Genomic DNA, 23,420 nt, shown 5'->3' on the forward strand with positions numbered 1-23,420 from the left:
AATAATTGAATTAAAAATAGACAAAATGAATGAGACAAGTTGGGTAATGGCAAAGTGTCACATCAATTTCATATTTTACAAGAATAAAGATGTATTTATCTAACCATAATACACTTATTATGGAGATGATTGTGTAGCATGAGCTTATCTGCTCTCGAAATAAGAAATTGAATTGATAATTTGACAAGTTCAGGTTCCATTTGCCTTGAGAATAATAATTACGGTATTGTTAAATAATTGATCTGTTTTGGAAGATTACCTACTACATCAAACCTGCATCCATGTAGAAATCAATCTGAAAAAACAAACCAATTCAACCGACTACATATTGATTGGAATTGTAAGTTTACCCAATAAAATGCTTTACAGTACCTATATTATTTACCATTTATAATAATGATTAATTATCATCATTTACCATAATTTATTTAAGGAAAAAATTCTGAATTTTTGCATGAAAATCAGTTTCACGTTGATAACGAGTCTTACACACAATGAATATCAACATGTTGGATGAATTAAAATTAGGGATTTTTGTTTCTTGTAATACAGAAAACAAAAATATCACATACAGATAAGATAACACAATTAATAGTAACCAGTATCTGAAATTTGAGTTTCTTATACAAATAGTATACTATTTTCATTCATAAAATCACTTCACTTGTATGGGCTACTTAAAATGAATAAAAACAATAGTTTTATTAATAATAGAAACTAGTTGTTGAAATGTTTTAAATAAAAAGGGTACTTCATGTTTTTATATTGTTTTTATTAATTTTATTTTCATTCAATATCATAGCTGAACTGCTTTCAATGATTGAACACAGATAATAAATATAAATACTTTCACAATTTCAGTACCGTACTGCAAACTTACAATTCATTGTTCAATTGCATTGCACTACAAATTACGATAATAAAATTCGAAATTTGAGTTTTTCATAAAGAGTTTCCTTTTCATTCGAAATCACAGCTGAACTGGTTTTCAATGACTAATGACTGAACACTGATACAAACTATAAAGACTTTCACAAGTTCAGTACTACAATCCTACAAAGTACAAACAAATGTACTACAAAGTACTAACAATGCCGTCTACCCTGCTAACTCTTCCTACTCATCGTCCTTGCTAATGATTAGACAAAACTGAACAATGGAGGATCAGACCAGACTTGCCAACAATTTCAAGGCTCATCCTTGACCATCTGCAATCTAATTTTTGTTTCTGTTAATCACATATAATTTGTAACTATTCCTAGATCCTTTTACGAGACTTTGCATAGCATTTATTCATATATTTATCAACACTAGTTCGCCTCCATGGTGCACATTGGGTAATGCTAAATGGACTAGCAAATAATGACGATCAGACAAACTTATGTCACAGAGAAACAATAGCGTAAGTTATGCTATTGTTTCTCTATGCTTATGTTCTCCTGATCGAACACTACACAACATCTAATAGAATTTGGAAATATACAGTGTATATCTAGGCATTCGAGACGCATGTGCTATATATTTGTTGTGTATTTGCCATAGGCTAAATAAATTAATAAATTTATTTATTCATAGACAATCCAGGTACAAACAGCAGGCATTCGCCCAAAACTGCTTTTAACCTTAATATTTGATTCAATTTAGGGTGTAAACTTATCTCAAATTAATGAATTATGCAATATTCTGTAGAATTTAAGCGATAGATCCATTGTGTACCTTAGTTTCATAGTTAACAAATAATTAACTCAAATCACAATACATTATTGGATGACGTTGCTTCCCGTTATAATAATACTTTGATGATAATAATAATAATAATAATAATAATAATATAATAATAATAATACTTTGATAATAATAATTATCAAACGGAATTTTAAATACTTTGAATATAGAATCTCAAATACAGAAATAATTATTGATAATAAGGTTTGGAATTCCAATATAGTATAACCATATATAAATTATATAAAGTATTGTACATACATAAAATTAAGTACATCAATATTTCATTTATTGGTTACTACATAAATTCTTGTAAGTACAGCAATATTTCATTTATTGATTCAATACAAGCAACTATATGTTTAGGCTCAAGCCTGTAATATGTTTTATGTTACTTATGCTATAATATGTTTTAGGCCTGTGTTATTTTTCTAAAAGTTATGTAATTATGAATGAATAATGGTATTGGCTATTCCTATTCTGATTAAAATAGTAAAAAATAAGCATCAATTCCGAGATAATTGTTTTATTCTCATTTCATTTATTTAAAACAATAATGAAACATACAGCCGAATCCAAAAATTTGCAGCCCAATTTAAAAGAAGTAGAGGAAGAAAATTGCTCCCCAATTTAAATAAGTGGACGCAAAAAACTAGAAATTTCAAACAATTATTGTTGGTAAATGACAAAAGCGCACAGTTTATTATACCCAATAAAAATTCAAGATCTATTCAAGTGATAGTTAATCTCTTCAAAAAGATTTGCAACATTGAATTTAAAGATATCATAACTATATGAATAGTAGGGCATAGCACTGATTGGAAAAATCAAATTTCCAACAATCTTCAACACTATAATTTTCAGATATCAATATTTGATGTTTGGAACAAGTAAGATAACATTAACTTACTGCAAATAACAACCTGTCCAGTTACAAAATGATTGGGTAAATACGAGAAAAACTTTGCACAATCTATAATAAACTGGTAATTTATTCCGTATCAATCTTTTTCCCTTACAATTTTCATTATTCAACAAAAATTCGGTACTTTAATAGCATACTGCCACTTTGTAAATCACATCATTCATCAATTTTAGTAACAGTGTTTTCCTCAAAGCAACCGGAATACGAAAATCTTTTATTCATAGAAAACTCAATATCTTTGCCGAATCTTCATTCTAAACCGAATACAATTCATTTTTGGACAAATCTATTCAAACACAACTCATCTTGAATCCATTAAAAACATTATATCACATCCTTTTGATATTTCCGAAAACTTCCAAAATATTTCGATGAGCTAGATCTGAATCTGTCTTATTATAATTCACGTTTTTCTCCAATAAATCAACCCCTTCTTAACCAGAAATACTGAAGCTCATAAATAAAAATAAACGTGAGCAAAACTATAAATTCATCCATCAATTCTAGAATTGTCTAACTGACTTGATAGATTAACAGAATTGAATTTCACTAGAATCGTTTTCTTGTCATTCTCTACAAACGAGGCCTCCTTCTCTTATCACATTCACCTTCTTTTTCCATTACTCTCCTTCTTCTTCTACCTTCTTGAACCCCTTCGTCAGTTTTCTATTATTCCTTATTCATCAATATAATAATATTGTTCACTTATTTTCTCTTGATTCCTGAATCCTTATAATATTTGCTATTGATATTAGACTTGAAAGTAATATTTGTATTATAGTGCATAGAATTTAAGGAATCGACATGATTTTTTGTTTAGAATTTAATTTATGGTTTACGTTTCCAATTTATTGTACATTGTGCATACTTAAAGGAATAAACTTTTTTCTATTCTTGATTCCTGAATCCTAATCTATATTTTTCGTTGTTATGGATTATTCTTAAAATAGCATATTGTTACCGCGCTAACCCGCAATTATTGTACAAACTACAATATTTATTAGACAATCAATATTGTACAATCTACAAAAATACTTTTGGGAATTAGTTGAGGTTGTACCGTTGTACGCAGGCAGAACTCGAAGATTATATAAGCACCATCTACAACAACATGAACTACATCTTTGAATACAGTGTTCAATTTATTAGAAAACTGTATAGCTTCCTTGGGTATCTCCAGCAAATATTTCTGAAATACACTCCGAAAATCATTCTAAAGTTTTTCGAAATTCTTCCAAAATCCACAGTTCTCACGAATAGAACAAATAAATTATATAAAACGTTCACTAAAAAGATATTGGGGATAATATCTAACCACTAAAGATATCACCAGCTATTAGATTTGACAATCTTCCAATCTCCAGCAAAAATTTCTGACACTCCGAAAATCATTCTTCCAAAATCCACAGTTCTCACGAATAGAACAAATAAATTTTATACAACGTTCACTAAAAACATATTGGGAATATCTAACCACTAAAGATATCACCAGCAAAAAGCTCTAAAATACACCCCGAAAACAATTATTCCGAAATCCACACTTCTTTCAAATAGAACAAATAGGCTACATTCTATAAAACGACAACAGCAACGCTATTGGGTATCACCAGAAAAAGTTTCTTAAATACACCCCAAAAACAATTCTTCCAAAATCCACAATTCTTTCAAATAAAACAAATCAATTCTAAAAAACTATCAACTCCAAAGGTATTCTCTATAACGGTATCATCTTCAGTCACATTTGTGTAAAACTCGAATGTATTGTAATGTATTGGAAGAATAAAATTCAATTTATTCAAAAATCTTCCAGCATAATTTAGAAACGCACATGTCTCGTTTAGTTGTTGCATGACTTTTTGGTCGCCTGTCATACTGAATTCACACATTTTTCCCCAAAAATCAATCATAACACGTGGTGCCACCTCACGTGAGAGAGAAAAACGTTTTATACATTAGATTTGACAACGTTCACAGATTTCCTGTAAGTTGGTGACATAACTTTGTGAAGATTCTACGACCCCAATCTGTCACAACTGATCTATATCTGTCCATTCTTTCCTGTGTTATGTAGATTCAAACTCAAGTGTTGAGTGTGCAACAGATGACGTATATGGACGAGATGCTACACATCTCATTAATAAGTTTGTGCTACAGAAATAGAACCGAGTGAGCTGAATAGATGGATCGTTAATAAGTCACGAATAACATTCATCCTTCATGATTTGATGGTCTTGTCTGTTTCTATTTGTCTTGCCTTGTCTGGTGGTGGTGAGGGCATCAATTTGGAACCGATGTGGAGAATCCTAACATTAGATAAGAATAGAAATATATTCTATTTCTATTGAAAAGTTATTTACTCAATTATGTAATAAATTATTAAGTAATTATTATATATTACGTAATATTTAATTGTGATTTTATTTTTACAATAATGTAATATTTGCATTTTAATAAAAGGATTTTATTTAAATAAGATAAAATGAAGATTGAATTAAATTCAATGTTGTTGATACAGAAGAATCTAGATAAGATTAAGAGTTTATATTAAGAGTATTGTTTTATACTGATCTAAAATAAGAGTAAATTCTAGAAAAGGAACCTTCAAGTTTACTAGCAGTTTACTGTTTCATTTATTATTTAGCGTATGGCTTTCAAGACGTATCAATCAGTATCCATTCCATTTTCAGGATCATCATTGGAATAATCCCTTGTCATATATCCAGTCCGTTTAAGTAAGCTATTGACTCTGGAGTTGCCATCAAGAAATCTTCTTCTGTTCCTCCTCTGAAGGCTGTGATTACTTCTGTAACTACTGTTTCAGAAGTTATTAAATAGATTCAGTTGCAATTTTCGATTCATTTTTCGACCGTTCTCGGACTGTCCAGAGTTTAGAGAATCTAAACTTTAGGCCCCTCTAGAAATTTGAGATATCTCTGGCATAGCAGCTGCAGGGTAAACAGCTTAAAGTGAAAATCACTACAAACTGACAGCGTTGGTTGAATGGGTAACATTGGTGTTATTTACATGGTTTGCTGACAGTATGAACTGAGTCTCAACCCAAAGAGAGACTGGCACTTGATGGAAATAATCCTGGGGAAGGCTCAAGTTTTTTGTGGGCTTCATTTTGAAAAGAACACACATGTGGAAAAAATGGTGACCACTGTTCCTAGCAGCAAACAGACAAAGAGAGCCAAATCCCCACCGGAAGCGAACCCACACCCGGGACCCGAGACACACCCACTCACATACCTCAACAGTTTTGAAAGGAATAAACATTTTCATTATTCGACAGTTTCGAAAGGAATCGAGATTTCCACTGTTTGAGTGTCCGCTTCACAACTTTGGGTAGAGACAAAATCTAGTGTCTCTAGATAATTTTGGACTAGGACTAGGCCTAGGCCTTTGTGTAGCCTAACCCTGTCTAAATTTGGGAGAGGAATAGCACAAGATTACCTTATTTTTTCTCTCCCTATCATCTTGATGATGTACTTATTGTAATAAAGAATGAATAAATAAATAAATTGGTGCTCGATTTCCCTTTCATGTATTAAATTTAATCTAGGTAAAATGACGCCATCTAATGGAAGCAATATTTAATTTGACAGGCAATTTTACGACGGTTAAATTTAACAGATATAGAATAAAATGGCTGCCTTTATTTAGAACTAGGAGGGCAGAGTTCGAGAATATATTTATGTGGATACGTAGGGGTAGGCTACAAGCGTGCAACTGGAAATGGGTATTACGTATTTACTAAATGGATGGTTGAAACAAGGATGATTGAAATTATTTTTTATATTTGACCAAGAGTATGAGGACATGATACATTACAATACGATTTTCTTCAAATTATATACAACAGTATGAAGATATGATAGGCCTACATAGATTATAGTTAGTTATTATAATTGGTTCGGAAACGCACCTAAAACCCGTTTTATGTTTCACTATAAATGTTAGTCAAAATCAAACCATTCTTATACTGACAAAGATAAAATACAGCTTGAAATAATTCACTACCGTATCCAAAGTAAAATAAAAACCTAAATCCATACAGTCAATTTCTAGCACAGTTAAAATAGTATGTAATTGCTTAATTACAACCGTCATCTCTACAATTACCCACGCACAAGCCCGTGAACATCATCCTCAGCATGACCGTACATTAATTCGTTCATAGTTCAAATTTATGTTCATGTTCATTTCATTTTTCAAGAACTTGTATTGTTCATTGATGCAAGTTTTATAATATGAACTACTTTATGCTCATCATGAACATTATGAAAATTATGCTTCATATTTTGTAAAAAAAAAAAACATAAATTGGCAATTGTGATCTCTATTGATAATAAAATTACAACAATAATAATAAATGATAATAATGAAAACAAAAATAAATGATGATATTGTGGTAATTATTCATAGACTTTTTGACAATTTCTCAGTCTTTTTATTTAATGATAATAATGACAATAATAATCGCCAAGTTAGATTCATTAATGAAAAACGAATCAATCACAAGTAGATCATTTTAAAACGCATATATTATTATTACACATTACAGGCATTTGAAACGCGGACTATCCACTGTTCAAATACAGTTATCACAGAATGTTGAACCTCCCCTAAATAAACACATACAACTGACAAGCTCTGGAGAAAGAAAGAAGTAGAAGAGAGATATAGGAAGAGAGAGAGAGAGAGAGAGTGAGAGAGAGAGAGAGAGACGAATGACGTCAATCGACCAGCATTCCTCAAGTGTTGGTCCATGTGTCGCCCTGAGCACTATACGGTTGTCTTCAGCTCTATATCATTGACATCCACTTCTACTAGTAAATAAAAAGAAATTGAACAACACTATAATTATTACTGTGGCAGCCAACTATACTACTGAAAGCAACGTTAATCTTGTCCAAATATTGTTGTGTCTGAAATATATCAGTGCTTATATAATTTAAAGCATCCAGTTGTACATATTGTCAGATATTTCAAACACTAAATTAAAGTTGAAGTTCTAATTAATGTTCGAATTCCACTATAAAATCACTTGTAGCTAAAATTAGCATAGTTTGTATGGGAAGTGTTGATGAAATGGAAATGCTGACAGTTTGTGGTGAATTTTACTGTAGTAGGTTCACCTTGATTCCATTACAAGGCGTTAAACTTGCAATAAATTAAGCAACAGTTGAAATTGAATAATTGTGTATAATACAATAAATTTATAACAACAATGGAGTGTAAGGGTGGAACACATTATGCATGAGTCACCGTTGGGTTTAGGTGATGAAGTTTTTCTTTAAACATCAACTTTTGACTGAAGCATTTACATGATTAGATACAATCCTAGGATTAAATTGATAGGTTCAAAATAATAGATGAATAATATCAGAAAATTATTTCTATATTCAATTCAATTCGTTTATTTATTTATAATTATGGGAATAAATTTATAATATGACTAGCTTGCCCGGCGAACTTCGTACCGCCAATAAGTCAATGTATCTCATGCCACATTTGACTTTATTTGATGAATCATGAAATTTATCTGACAATCAATATTTTCATTTACATCTCAATACGGACTTCCTATGTGCTTGGTCATGCAGCATTTATTATTCTGAAAACATATTCTTCTCAATCGATTGGTAGTAATATCTATCAGTAAAGTGTTGAATTAAATAAAAATAGATAGATTAAATCAGTGTTTCAAAGATGAATATAGTTCATAGTGCGTTCAAAGTTGTTGATTTCCAATAGATGGTCTAGGAAATATGTGATGTACGATGAATCACACAGAATTCCATATTCTTTTCAACTTCCATTTTAGGATGAATATCAGCTAAGCTTAATTCAAAATATTGTAAATTATTCTGTCATTCTTCAATAATTAACTATGCAATATGAACACCTCTGATTCTTAATTTATGGAGGATAGTTATAGACCTATTTCGAATTTTTCAAGATATCAGTACGTCAAGTTTTCAGTTTGTCAAGATTCTAATTAGACCCTTGCGGAGCACGGGTTACCTGTCGGTAATAAATAAAATTCTTGAGATAGGGGTACTAATTTGTGTAACAGCAAATAAGAAAGGTTGGAGTCAGTTATAAATAGATTAATTCAAAAATATATTGCCAAGACTCAATTCACTTAAAAAATTTAACGAAATTTCACTCAAACAGAACAGAAACAATCAGATTACAAACTAGAAACCAATGGATCTATTATAAAAAATCACCTTCTCTATAATACGACAAGACACGTTTAAAACAACTGGCTAAACTTTCATTCAGGAGACATCCATCATTTTAACTTGATCAAATTACTGACATTGACAGATTAATTCTCACAATCCGTCGATCAATTCGATAAAATTCCTAAATCAATCACCAGTAATTGACCAACATTTGAAACGCCGATTATAAATCGCCTCACTTTCTAAATCTTCAGACCGAGCGGCGGAATTTGACCTTGAATTTTTCAAGTTTGCATAGTAGTAGTTGTAGTATTTTAAAAGCTTCAGAGCTTTCAGAGTTCGTTAATAATGTTATGTAAATCTGGCTAGAAGTGTTTTTTCGCTTTTTCTTGCCAAACACGACATTTAGACTAATGGATTTTCTCGTACAGTAGCAACCCATCTCACATCTCACAAGCAACGGTGACAATATGATTTATGTTTCCATTTTGAATAAACTATGATGAAAAGCGATTAAGATATTGTATCTTGAGAGCCTAGTAGGTTTGTTGTTTTTTGACCACTAATAATTTGATTTAATAATTCCATAAACTGGGAGGTATGCTAATTTTAAATCTAGATGTCTTCTAGTCTAGTCATTTCATTATTTGATAAGTTTATAAAGTGAGGGGTTATGCTAATTTTTTGCTGGTTTCTGTTTCTCTAAAGATGTACACTAGTCATTTAATTTGATAATCCTATAAACTAGGAGATGTACTGATAATAATAACGTCCAATTCGTTCAATTATGAAGTGTAAGTAGTAAAAGTTACGGAAAATTCAATTTACTCAGACATTTTTGATACGATTTTAAAATTCATACAGTATATTCAGTTGAAAATTTCACAAACTAGTAGTTCTATGAACAGTAGACCTCACGCAGTATTCTCATCCTCAAGTACATGATTGAAACTAAGTATAGACCTTATGGAAATACAGCAATAGACTGGCTTCTCCACACATCTGTGTAATCACTTGTCAGCTGATTTATGATAAATAATTCTATAGTCTGATTTTTACTCTAATATTGGCGTATGAAGGAAGCTCCTTTTTCCTTTTATATTATCCTTTAAATGCAAAATTTCCAAAAACCTTGTATATACGTCGACGCGTAATTAAAAAAGGAACATACCTGTAAATTTCAAGAAAATCTATTACCACGTTTCGCCGTAAATGCGCAACATATAAACATTTAAACATTAAGAGAAATGCCAAACCGTCGATATGAATCTTAGACCTCACTTCGCTCGGTCAAAAATGAATGCACTGGCAAAGAACCCATTGATGCGATGCTAGATGAATAAGTTTTTCTACAAATAAAATACAACAATGTATACATATAGCAAACATAAATTGAGCATCACAACTTTTAAGTACAATTTATTGTCTTTATTAAAACTTGTGTAGGGTATTGAGTTACCGCTTTTCAGGCAGTATGAGCATCATTCAAGTAGGTTAGGAATGAACGGAATTTGCGCAATAGAAGCCAAGATTATCAGGAATGTCCAAACATTTCAATCGAAACAGATAATTTTACACCCACACTTTACTCAGTACTCACTTTGCTCAGCAGTCATAGTAATACAGTATGAACTACCGTACTACCGGAAAATTGGCAAGAGAGAGAGATTAGAGTTAGTTTTTATTCATGAGAGAGAGAGAGAGAGAGAGAGAGAGAGAGAGAGTGAGAGAGAGAGAGAGAGCGAGAGATAAGGTGAGTGAGGAACAGAAAGAGAAAATGAGATCGAGCCAGATCAGACAACAAAAAAGCATTAATTTCATTTATTTAGACTGGAAACTTGAATCCTAGTTTCAATGGTAATTAATTACAATCTTATCGCTCCCAAGGATTCATAACACAAGCCCACGCTACATGTTTCATGATGGGCATACCAGATCAAAAATAACCTACAATTATTTGCTCTATCTACACTGAATTATAACAGTAAATCCTAAACAAAGTAGAGCTACCAATTGAATTGCTCGACTACTAGCATGACTAGATTTAAATAAATTGAAAAGTTTTTACACTTTACAGCTACAAGAAGATATAGTCCATTTGACTGGTGACAGAGGTTTATTTATTTATTCATTTTTTTATCTATTCTTTTTATGTTATATATTTATTGTATAGATGTTTAGGTACTTCAGGAAATTATATTTTATTTGTTTTTTTTCAGGTGTTATCATTTCTTTTTTGTTTTTTACTATTGCTCTAATTCTGTTTGTGTAAAATTGCAAAAAGACTTTTTTTTATATTAGTTACCAAAATCAAGTGACTGTCTCGTTCATATTATAATGTACAATAACAATAGTGTAGAACTTCAATCACAGCTGTTAAGCTACTGAAGTTCTTTTCTTTTTTTTCCATCATGATACTGTTTCTTTATAATGATTGCATTGTAAAAATATTTGTAAAATATGTCAGTAGTGTGAATAAATTTCAATTTCAAAAAAATGCTACTTTTGTTAAACGGAATAAAATATTAATTAAATACTTGATAATGGCTACAAAACTCTCAACCTTTAGTTACTTTCAAGCCAAAATCATTTTATTTTAGCTTTAAATTTTCAGTAACAGATATCCGGGACATAAATATTTCTTCCAAATCGAATGGGATATCAACCAACTTCTTGAAATCTAGTAAACGCTCGACACATTTGGTCTAAAAGCTAAAGCTGACATAAATTTGAAAAGCTTTAAATTTGAAGCTTCAATTCTAACCAAACTGAATCCTGGAATGTCAACCAACTTAATACAACCATAAAACCTTCAGCCTGATTTAGTTTTGAACAAAAATTGATTTCGACAAAATTTGGTTTTGAAAAAAGTCACTGTTAATGAAAACCAAATAACATAATCATTGGTTTCAGCATAATAATAGAAACCGAATAACATAACAGGAACTAATTCTGAATGAAATATCAAACTGAATGAAATACTAACCAACTTGATAGAATATAATCATAGAGAAAGCATGCAAAATATTGTCGTTCTATGAACCACAAAACACTCAACCCAAGGTTCAACCCGCACGGGATGGAGACAGTGTAAGGCAATCCTGTTGTTTTTCTCCCAATCATTGCTTTGATAAGTGAATTTGTAAATAAATAAATAAAAAACTAAAAGCGAATACACTTAAGAATCCACCACTAACCTGCTAACAAATCTCCAAGCCTTGTCAAACAGAATGGAGTACAATATCAACCACCTTGATTTAACCACAAAACCGTAAATCTGTTCCACATTTGGGTTCAAACCTTCAAAGCTACTTCCACATATGACCACCTGGACTCTGAAAATGAGCCAAGTAATTGATAGTACATCAGGGGAGCTTGTGACGTGGGCAGTGACTATAATGTGACCACTGTGGTTGAAATATGAACCACAAGTCACAAACTGTATATGACGACATCAAAGTCACAAACTGTGACCACAAATCCACGTCATGAGGCTGCTTCTGTGGTATGTTAATATGATGTAATATGATATGTCATAATGGAATAATATAATATAACAAGCTAGGTTTAATAGGACTGGTCATGAGGGTCTTGACTGAGGTAGCCTGATTTTTTATTGAGCAAGGATACGACACAAATGACATGACATGTAATCGTTTAGAAAGTATTAGATAGTTTGTTAGATTGGGGGAACACAACATAATACATGGACAGCAATCTAGAATAAATAATTAGGTTCAGGTTAAGAGGTGCCCAAAAGGGTGGGGGGTGGAGACGCAGACTGCAAAACACTAAATTCTTGATGGGGGGGGGTGAATATGAAGCACACTCAGTTATCGTAAAGTCAATTGGGATCCAAACAGTTTCTGAGGGGAGGTCCCAAAAATGTCAGAAATAATTTACTTGGCGAATGACGTTGTGCGAGTTGGCATGAACGTTTTTCATTTATTGATTCATTTTTCATTTACTATTTATTTAATGATTCATACAATAAGTACATCATCAAAATGATAGGGAGAGAAAAAATAAGTTAAACTTGTGCTATTCCTCTCCCAAATTTAGATAAGGTTACACATAGTCCGAAATAGGTTAAGTCTTGTAGTTGTTCACTTTACAAAATTTTCAGTCCTTAATTATTTTCACTGAGTAGATTTTTAAATTTAGATGCTTCAAAACCAAACATAGAAGAAATATTTCACATTAGCCTATTATCACTAAAATAGGAAATATTCACATATTAAAGAAACTAGCCGTCAGGCTCGCTTCGCTCGCCATATCCGTCTAGCCAGGGGGCTCCGCCCCCTGGATCCCCGACTGGATCATCCAAGAATGAGATCAGCAGGCTCGCTTCACTCGCCTGCATTTTTAATTTGGGCATTTTTATCATATGTTAGGACGATCCAGTCGGGGGTCCAGACTAAACGTCTGGCTAAACGGATATGGCGAGCGAAGCGAGCCTGACGGGTTCTTCTTCTGCTAGCCTGACGGCTAGTAATATAATATTCCCAGGAATAGTTCTGATTGAAGTAGCAGTGCCCAATCAATTTTTCTGCGATAAATGCATTTCTATCTTCAAACTTGGTGCCAACCTAACAAAGTCAACTCAACTTAATGCTAATGCCAACCTGACAAAATTATTAATTTAGTTACCAGTTAACAACTGTTTCGAAGAGGTACTCTCTTTAGATTATAGTTCTATATTAACATATGGATGGTATGGACATTTTTCAATTATAGAGAACTAGCCGTCAGGCTCGCTTCGCTCGCCATATCCGTCTAGCAAGGGGGCTACGCCCCCTGGACCCCCGACAGGATCGTCCAAGAATGAGATCAGCAGGCTCGCTTCGCTCACCTGCATTTTCATTTGGGCATTTTTATCATATGTTAGCACAATCCAGTCGGGGGTCCAGACTAAACGGCTGGCTAAACGGATATGGCGAGCGAAGCGAGCCTGACATAATATTCCCAGGATTGAAGTAGCGGTGCCCAATCAATTTTTCCGCGATAAATGCATTTAAATCTTCAACTTGGTTCCAACCTAACAAAGTCAACTCAACTTAATGCCAACCTGACAAAATTATTAATTTAGTTGCCAGTTAACAACTGTTTCGAAGAGGTACTCTATCTAGATTATAGTTCTATAGTAACATATGATATGGAAATTCCAATTATAATTAAGAGATTGGGAGAAGAAGAATATACATGCTAAAAGACGAACTTTAAACCCTTAAAAACCACCCTTAGAGTTGAAATATTGCCAAAAGATTTCTTAGTGCGCCTCTAAAGGGCCAACTGAACATACCTACCAAATTTGAACGTTTTTAGTCCGGTAGATTTTTAGTTATGCGAGTGAGTGAGTGAGTGAGTGAGTGAGTGAGTCAGTCAGTGAGTGCCATTTCGCTTATATATATAATATATATAAATTAGGATTTTACAGTACTTTACTGTCTTCCTTCTTTTAGCCGAGTCCTCCATCCCTGTCTGTCTTCCCACTCACCATCTCTCAAATTCCTCATCATCATAGCCTCATCCACTTCATCCCTCCAAGACCTTCTTGGTCTTCCTCTTCTCCTCCGCCCCAACGGACTCCAATCTGTCACTATCCCAATCCACTTACTGGCACTAGCTCTTCTGGCATGACCATACCACATCAACCTCTTGTCTTCTATGAATTTCATTATATCAGACTCCACCCTCATTCTGTCCCTGATCACCTCATTCCTCACTTTATCCATTCTGGTCAAAGCACAGCACCTTCTCCAAAACTCCATTTCGACAGCTTTTATTTTACTTTTTGTTTTCCTGTTTGTCACCCACACTTCTGCACCATAAGTCATTACACTTCTCACGATGGTATTGAATATCCTGTGCTTAGTTTTCTTATGGATATTTCTACTCCATAAGATTGGGTGCAACTGCCTTATGCAACTTCTTGTCTGTGCCAATCTGATCTTTATTTCTTCCTCTGTATCGCCACTTTGCGTGATAGTGAACCCAAGGTATTTGAATTTTTCTGCTCCTTTTATCTCAGTATTGTCATCAATGGTTAAATTTTGTGTTGAATTCCCATTTGTCTGCAAATACTCCGTCTTGTCTATATTTATTTCCAGACCAGCCTTTTCATACTCTTCCTTGAGTTTCCTCATCATAAAGCTTAGGTCTTCCTCATCCTGAGCAATCACAACCTGGTCATCTGCGAAACAAAGGGTGAAAAGGTTCTCTCCTCTGATGGGTATTCCCATTCCTTGGCACTTTCTCTTCCATGTCCGCAAGGTATCTTCTAAGAAGATCTTGAACAGAGTTGGAGATGAGCTGCAACCCTGCAACAAACCTTTTGATGTTTCAAATGGATGTGTCAAGATTTTACCAATCCTAATACTAATCCTGTTTCCGTCATATAGTTTCACTGTGGCATTGATGAGATATCGAGGTATTTCAAGGTTTTCCATCGCTTTCCAAAGTCTTTTTCGCGGCACAGTATCATAGGCTTTCCTAAGGTCCACAAAAGCAAGATGCACTGACCTGTTTTTTGCATACTTCTTCTGAATGATCTGCTGCAGAGTATATATATGGTCTATGCATGATTTACCCGCCGAAAATCCTGCCTGCTCACACCCAATCTTCCCTTCTATTTCCTTCTCTAGCTTTATTTTCAGAATTTTCCCATACACTCTGGCCATAGCTGAAAGAACGGCGATACCTCTGTAGTTTTCACACCTATTCCTGTCGCCTTTCTTGAATATGGAAGTCATATGCGCTGTTTTCCATTCCCCTGGCGCCTCCTCCCCATCAATGACTCTCTGGAAAAGCACTGTCAAGATTCTGAACAACTTTTTAGATCCACACTTGATCAGTTCCGGACTGATGCCACCTGGTCCTGCAGATTTATTGTTTTTTAAAGTTTGTATAGCCTTCTCCACTTCCTCCTGCAATACTAGAGTCTCTCGCTGTTCTCGATCTTCAGGAATCACCCTATCACCAAGAAACTCTCTCCTTGATTCTGTGAGCAAGTTTTTGTAATATCTCTCCCACTCTGTAGGCTTGATTTTGGTGACAGTGATTTTTTCTCTCCTATTGGTTCGAAGGGTTTTCAATACTCTCCAGGATTCTGAGCTTCTTGCACCTCCAATATACTGATCTATTTGTGAACATCGTTTTTCCCATTCATTGTTCATTTCTTGCACTATCAACCTTTTAACCTCTCTATTTTTCTCTTTATACTTCTGCAAGTCCTCAACTTTTTTTGTATTCACCATCTCTCATAAAGCACTTTTTTATTATTTATTTCTTGCTTTGTTATCTCACTTAAGTTGTGCTTATACTTCCTTTGACCTCCATCTTCCTCTCCTAACGCCTCCATTGCTGCTTGATGTATGCATTGCTTTATGTGGTTGTAGATTTCTTCTGGGCTGTCAAACCTGAATTCCATTAGTTTTTGGTCCATTCTTCTTTGATACAGATCTTTTATAGTGTCATCTTGCAGTAAATCCAACTTATATTTTCTCGTTCTTTCTTTTGCAGCCCCTGTTTCCGAAACATTAGAAATTTCTTCACTATTGGATTTACAACCATTCCATGGAAATTCTAACTTTGACCAGAGTAATTGATGATCCGATCCACATTCTGGCCCTCTTTTAACACGTACATCTTTCACGCATATTGATGTTCTCTGCTTCATTATGATGTAGTCTATGATTGTTTTGAGCTTGCGAGTTGCTTGTGTCCAAGTGAACTTATGGATTTCTTTATGCCTGTAAAAACCATTGAGTATTCTCAACCCTTGTAGTTCACAGAGCTCTATCAGTTTCTCTCCATTGTAATTTAGGTTGTCCTCTCCAAAGCTGCCAACCACTGAGTCATTAATCCTCTTGCCTGTTCTTCCATTGAAATCACCTGCTAAGATGATTTCTTTTCGTTCATTTATTTTTTCAATGTTTACTCTCAGGCATTCGAAAAAATTTTCTCTATCTTGCATTTGACTGTCATCATTAGGACCATATACTCCCAGGATTACTATCTCTCTACCATAAATTTCCAGCTCTACTTCAATTATCCGCTCACTAATTGGATTCCATGACTTAATGAATCTTCTAAGTTTTTTCTGGATAAGCATACCTATCCCTGCCTTGGCTCTCTGATCTGTATCTACTCCACTCCAAAAAAGCAATGCTTCCTCCACCTCTTCACAACCACTACCCTTCTTTTTCATTTCGCTAGTCACCAGTATATCTATTTTCATTTTGTGGAATTCTTGAGTGACTTCTAATATTTTATTCTTCCAACCTTGTACATTCCAAGTTCCTAATATAAGCTTCCTATGTTGCTTTTTCCGTTTTTTGCATGGACTCCCTCGACTAAAATCTTTAAAGAGGTCTCCAATATTTTGAGCATCACTGCCTTCCCCCGTATCCGAATGAAGGCTCCCTCTTGAAGAGGTGTGGATTGCCACCCGGGGATAATTTTTGGTTTTGCTACCCATATTGTCAACCTTTAAATTTTTGCCTGTGCTAGGTTGTTAACGCCTAACGCCAGAACCCCCTTTAGGAGGACCAGTCTGGCTCTTCCGCTCCTTCCGCCATTGTGACTAGCTGAGTCATCATCTGCCTTCAGGACCGTTGGCCGATCTTTGTTGGAAAATGAATGAGAAAGGAAAATAAGCCATTTGTCCCCAACTTTTGATTGAGGGACCAGGGCTTGAAAGGCAAGAACTTGACCAAGGAAGGCCAGACAGTAAGTTAAAAGATGAGTAAAGAAAGAATGACACAAAGCAAAGTCAATAGAAAATGGTCATTCCAACGAGGAAAGGATCCATAGCATGTTGAAGAAGAAGAAGGATATGGGAATAAGGGCTCTGGAAGAAGAGGGTCCCCTTTTAGTCGCCTCTTACGACAAGCAGGGATACTGTGGTGTATTCTTTCCTTAAACTTGAGACCTGAGTCTACCTTGTTCGACTCCTCTGTTCCCCCCAACCCACAGGGGTATATATATATATATATAGATAAGGAGAATATGCATGCTAAAAGACGAACTTTAAACCCTAAAAAACCACCCTTAGAGTTGAAATATTGCCAAAAGATTTCTTAGTGCGCCTCTAAAGGGCCAACTGAACATACCTACCAAATTTGAACGTTTTTGGTCCGGTAGATTTTTAGTTCTGCGAGTGAGTGAGTTAGTCAGTCAGTGAGTGAGTGCCATTTCGCTTTTATATATATATAGATAGAAGATAATTTTGCAGGACCAAAAAACTAACTTAATATCCCAAAAGCACAGCTGGCAGTTTTTCGCAAGAATGTTTTATTTATAGGGGAGCTGGTACTAAAATTTGAAATATTGAGGGGGATTCATCAATAAACAAGGATGTGGATATGAATCAAGACAACTCTCAATAATACAACTGCCTTTCTCTACTATCCTACAAAAATTACAAAAAAAATAATCGAATTTAAACGAAGACAACTTTGAATCAGCCGCCTTACAATCAAAATCTGAATCAGACATTCTCAATCTCAAATTCATTATCAACGCTCAACTCAACTATAACCTTGTTTATTAGATGAAATCAGTTCAGATGTTGTTGTACAAGGCTTTAACTAGCAGACGGCAAGTACACACACACCAGTACAATACAGACATAATTGCAATCTGGGTCATCATACAAGCCTCAAGTTGAAGTTGTCTCTCAATTAGCTTCTACACAATCAATCATGAATACCAATCACACATGAAGATGCTGTATGTATCCTGTTTCACAGGCAAAACTCAAGCTAAATGAAAATGAAAATGAAAAAAATCTTTATTAGGCGGAAATATAAATCACGGATAACGGACAAATTTAAGGATACTTTTTGAAAAGAAGAAGTTGTATCATAGATAAACGACAGCATGAGATACATATTCATTCATTCATTCATTCATTTATTCGTGGATACAATTACAAATCATATTATTCTGTTATCTTTCACCTTATCTATAATGCTATATTTCTCTATGGTTGATCCTATTATATAGTCAGAGTTGAAGCTAAATCACAGAAAGAATATCCTGAAAACCCTCTTACTAGTAGTTCTGGTTTGAACTCGGGGTCTCTAGGCTGTTCACTCTATCCACTAGATCACGGATCACTACAGTAAGTTATTAATTTGTAGTAGAGGAAAATTATTATAGAAACAGTTATCTATCTCTAATATAATAAAGGAAAGAATCGTCTTATACACGTACGGGATGAGAAATTCAAGAATGACGCATCATTAAGTCTCAACTACTGGACTGATTAACTTGAAATTTTGCATATAAATCCCTTATTTACAGAGGATGGTTATAGGTCTACTTTAAATTCTTCAAGATTTATGTAGGTCATGTTTTCAGTTTGTCAAGTTTCTAACTGATAGTTCTGTGAACAGTAGACCTCACGCAGTATTCTCATCCACAAGTACCTGATTGAAAGTATAGACCTCATGGAAATACAGCAATAGACTGGCTTCTCCACACATTTGTGTAATCACTTGTCAGCTGATTTATGATGAATAATTCTATAGTCTGATTTTTACTCTAATATTGGATAGAGTGCTTGCGTAGTAGCAGCATAGAGATCCCGAGTTCAAACCCTCTCAATACCAAAAGTTTTTTAACCAGATCACTCCCGTGTTATCGGATGGGCACGTTAAACTGTCGGTCCCGGCTGAAGTATGACAGTCGTAAGGCCCATTGACGGCTTAAATTTTATATTCAGGCGGTGGAACCTTCCCGCAAGGGATTCCCCACCAACAAAAGCCATACGAATTTACTTTTTACTCTAATATTGGCGTATGAAGGAGGCTCCTTTTTCCTTTTATATTATCCTTGAAATGCAAAATTTTCAAAAACCTTTTTTATACGTGTATAGACGAGCAATTAAAAAAGGAACATACCTGTTAAATTTCATGAAAATCTATTACAGCTTTTCGCCGTAAATGCGCAACATATAAACATTTAAACATTAAGAGAAATGACAAACCGTCGACTTGAATCTTATGGTGCGTACAGATATTCGCGCCACGAACATGAGCAATTCACTCTTAATCAGCTGACTATATCTGTATTTTTACAGAAACGGTAAGATATAGATATAAAAAGCTTGGCATCAGCTGATTAAAAGTGAATTGCTCATGTTCGCGGCGCGTATATCTGTACGCACCTTTAGACCTCGGTCAAATATCCTGAATATCTGAGAAGATCCACTTTCAAGGAAGGATATTTATGTGTTCTAACTTCACCGTTTTATGGAGATAAACATTAAACAGCATCTAAATCACATCCTTAGGGTAGTTACACACACATTGATTTTTGGACTTTTTGCCGTCCCTATAAATTCTATTAGATTGAGCAGATGATATCAAACAGATGATGTTTGTCAAGCTCCGTTCAATCTAACAGAATTTATAAGGACGGCAAAAAGTCGACGTGTGTGTAGCTAGCCTTATTGTTACATTACAGTTGACAATCTTCAATAGTTCTTCATGTGATCAGATCATCTTCGGAGAAAGGCCATGATATCATATCAGACAAATGGACTGAAGAAGGTAGGTACACACCGAGGTCTGTAGAAATTTTGAAGCATCTTGGGTATGGTATACAAGAAAATATTAATAGTGATAACATAAGCTGCGTTTACACCAATGTTGTCAACAAAAAGTTCTATACAAAAAAGTTGTCAATTTTTTAGAAATCAAATTGTTGTACTCAAATGTAGAGGAACAAAAGTTGTCAATGTTTTGCTCCGAGAGAGTAGTCGGCGTGGACTTTTAGATGGGAAACATTTTGTTGGCAACTTTCTCAGTGTTTCCCACTTTGAGAGGGAAACAAAAATATTGTTGAAAACAAGGATTTCCACAAGTTGACGAAACAAAATGTTGCTGTACTTTCTTAAGAAATTGGCAACAAACTGCCGAGATTTTTTGAAAACTCTGTTGAGAACTCTGGTGTAAACGCAGTTTGTTGCAAATCTTGCGATTTGACACTCGAAACTAAAACTGTTGTAACAGTCGTATGGGAATGCGTGAAATAGTCGAATTATACATGAACTGAAAGATAATTCAATGCTCTACAATCTCGTAATCAGCACATTCTTGTCTCATCAATTGTTGAAAAGTTGAAAGAGCGAAAAAATATAATAAAATCTGGTTTTTCGGAAATACATCACTTTAAAGTATGGTGATCCATCAGAAGCATGACTAGAAACGAAAAGTGGGTGAGTTGAGTGGCTACAAAAGATATCCAATTGAGTAACAAAGAGAGTAAAAAATCTGGTGTGGTACACTCACACAACTTTCCTTGCTCATTGAACTGTAAGCCTCATTCTCAAACGAGAATAATTTAGGGGAATAACATCTTGACAATAATTATTGGCGGCAACATATTATTTGCAACTACGATCAGACTACTGTATATGTGTATATATAATTATTGTTTTCAGAGTACTTTTCCCTTCGTGTAAATTGTGAAATTAGATGATTTTTTTTTTAAAGTCGTCAAAACAGCTGTTCTACAGAAGAAATATCTTGACTATGACTGTGTACTTTTTATAAACTGCTCTACCTACCTACCTACCTCATGCACGAGATTGAGGTTACAAAGTCCATTTCTCAAGGATAGGGTGGACCCCCCATTAGTTTCCCAGAAAAAAGACTCATGCCAGTTGATAGATCTGATAAATAACTATACAGGGTATGAATTTGAAAAAAATCGTTAGAGCCGTTAATGAGAAAATCGTGAAAAACATGGTTTTTAGTCATTATCCACCATTTTTCTCAATAATATTACGGAGCTCCTGAAATTTTCCCAGAAATGAGACTCATGCCAGTTGATAGGGCTTATAGATAGCTATCTATGATATAAATTTTAAGAAAATCGTTAGTCGTTTTCGAGAAAACCGTGAAAAACATGGTTTTTTCGTCATTATCCGCCATTTTTCTCAAGAATATTACAGAGCTCCTGAAATTTTCCCAGAAATGAGACTCATGCCAGCTGATAGGGCTTATAAATAGCTATCCATGGTATAAATTTGAAGAAAATCGTTAGAGCCGTTTTCGAGAAAACCGTGAAAAACATGGTTTTTTCGTCATTATCCGCCATTTTTCTCAAGAATATTACAGAGCTCCTGAAATTTGCCCAGAAATGAGACTCATGCCAGTTGATAGGGCTTATAAATAGCTATCCATGGTATGAATTTGAAGAAAATCGTTAGAGCCGTTTTCGAGAAAAACGTGAAAAACATGGTTTTTTAGTAATTATCCGCCATTTTTTCCGCCATCTTGAATTGAATTTTATTGAATTTCTTATTGTCGGATCCTCATGGTATAAGGACCTTGTGTTTAAAATTTCAAGTCAATCGGTTGATTAGGAATGGAGTTATCGTGTTCACAGACATACACACATACACACACACACACACCACACACACACACACACACACACACACACACACACACACACAGACCAACACCCAAAAATCATGTTTTTGGACTCAGGGGGACTTGAAACGTATAGAAAACTTGAAATCAGGGTACCTTAATTTTTTTTGGAAAGCAATACTTTCCTTACCTATGGTAATAGGGCAAGGAAAGTAAAAATATATACTACATGAAATTAGTATATAAATGAATAACACAAGTACAGCAATCCTCTTCAATCTAATCACATTTTCATTATCCATGCACAACAAGTCCAGAGCTCATGTAGACATCATCCTCAAGAAGAAACGAACCAGAAGTTGATACAATAAAGTGATTCAGTATGTAGCTTACTTTATTGCTAACACTGACACAATTGCAAATCAAAGTCGGCTGAAATTCTTAGTGCTTAGACGGCAAATTAAGGCAGTGTCATTAAGACTAGATATGGACTGAGAAGGAAAAGTATCGGAAAAGTACAAGATCTATATTATTGTCTAAGAGAGATAAGATTTGAGAGAGAGAGAGAGAGAGAGAGAAAAGCCTATAGCCTCCCAAATACTATAGTTTGCACTGATAAGGGAGAACGGTACAAAAGAGTAAACACACTCCGATATGAAGGACTTCTAAAAGGGTAAATTTATAATAAATATCACTGTTGGAACATCAGTCGATCGGTCATCTTTCAAATGAACTTAACGTGACTTAGTTACAAGAAGAGAGAATTTATTAATTCATTTTACATTCCATATTACACCAATCAAAAAAATACATGATCTGAAAAGAACCAACAGGCATAGCCCAAGACTGTTCTCTTTCCGAATTTTGATAAAAGTATATCCAAAAAGAAGATTGTTGAAGAATGTTGCTTCACTTTATCAATTCGAATCAAATTTCGAGTCCAGAAATATACAAACCGAATTATAGTATGTAAAACAAAAAACTTATGCTTGGTATCTCTTCTTTATTTTTATAATGGCAAATGAATCATTTCATTGAATGCATGGATGAATGAATAAGTATATTACGTAAAATTATTGTACTGTAACTAAATTTTATTTACATAAAAATAGACAATAGCCTATACCATAAAGAAAAGAACATAGTTCCTTCTCCTGTGCCTAGACATTAGCGTGTTGGAAAGCTTAG

General features: G+C 34.1%; 1 protein-coding gene across 2 annotated transcripts in view; it reads right to left on the bottom strand.

Moving 5' to 3' along the window:
* The window catches only part of LOC111043234 (inositol-trisphosphate 3-kinase homolog), a 205,680-nt gene that overhangs the window by 177,685 nt on the left and 4,575 nt on the right, over positions 1 to 23,420 (bottom strand). The gene's annotated exons all lie outside the window — the stretch shown is intronic.

This window comes from Nilaparvata lugens, chromosome 10, assembly GCF_014356525.2.
Source record: "Nilaparvata lugens isolate BPH chromosome 10, ASM1435652v1, whole genome shotgun sequence".
Lineage (NCBI taxonomy): Eukaryota > Metazoa > Arthropoda > Insecta > Hemiptera > Delphacidae > Nilaparvata > Nilaparvata lugens.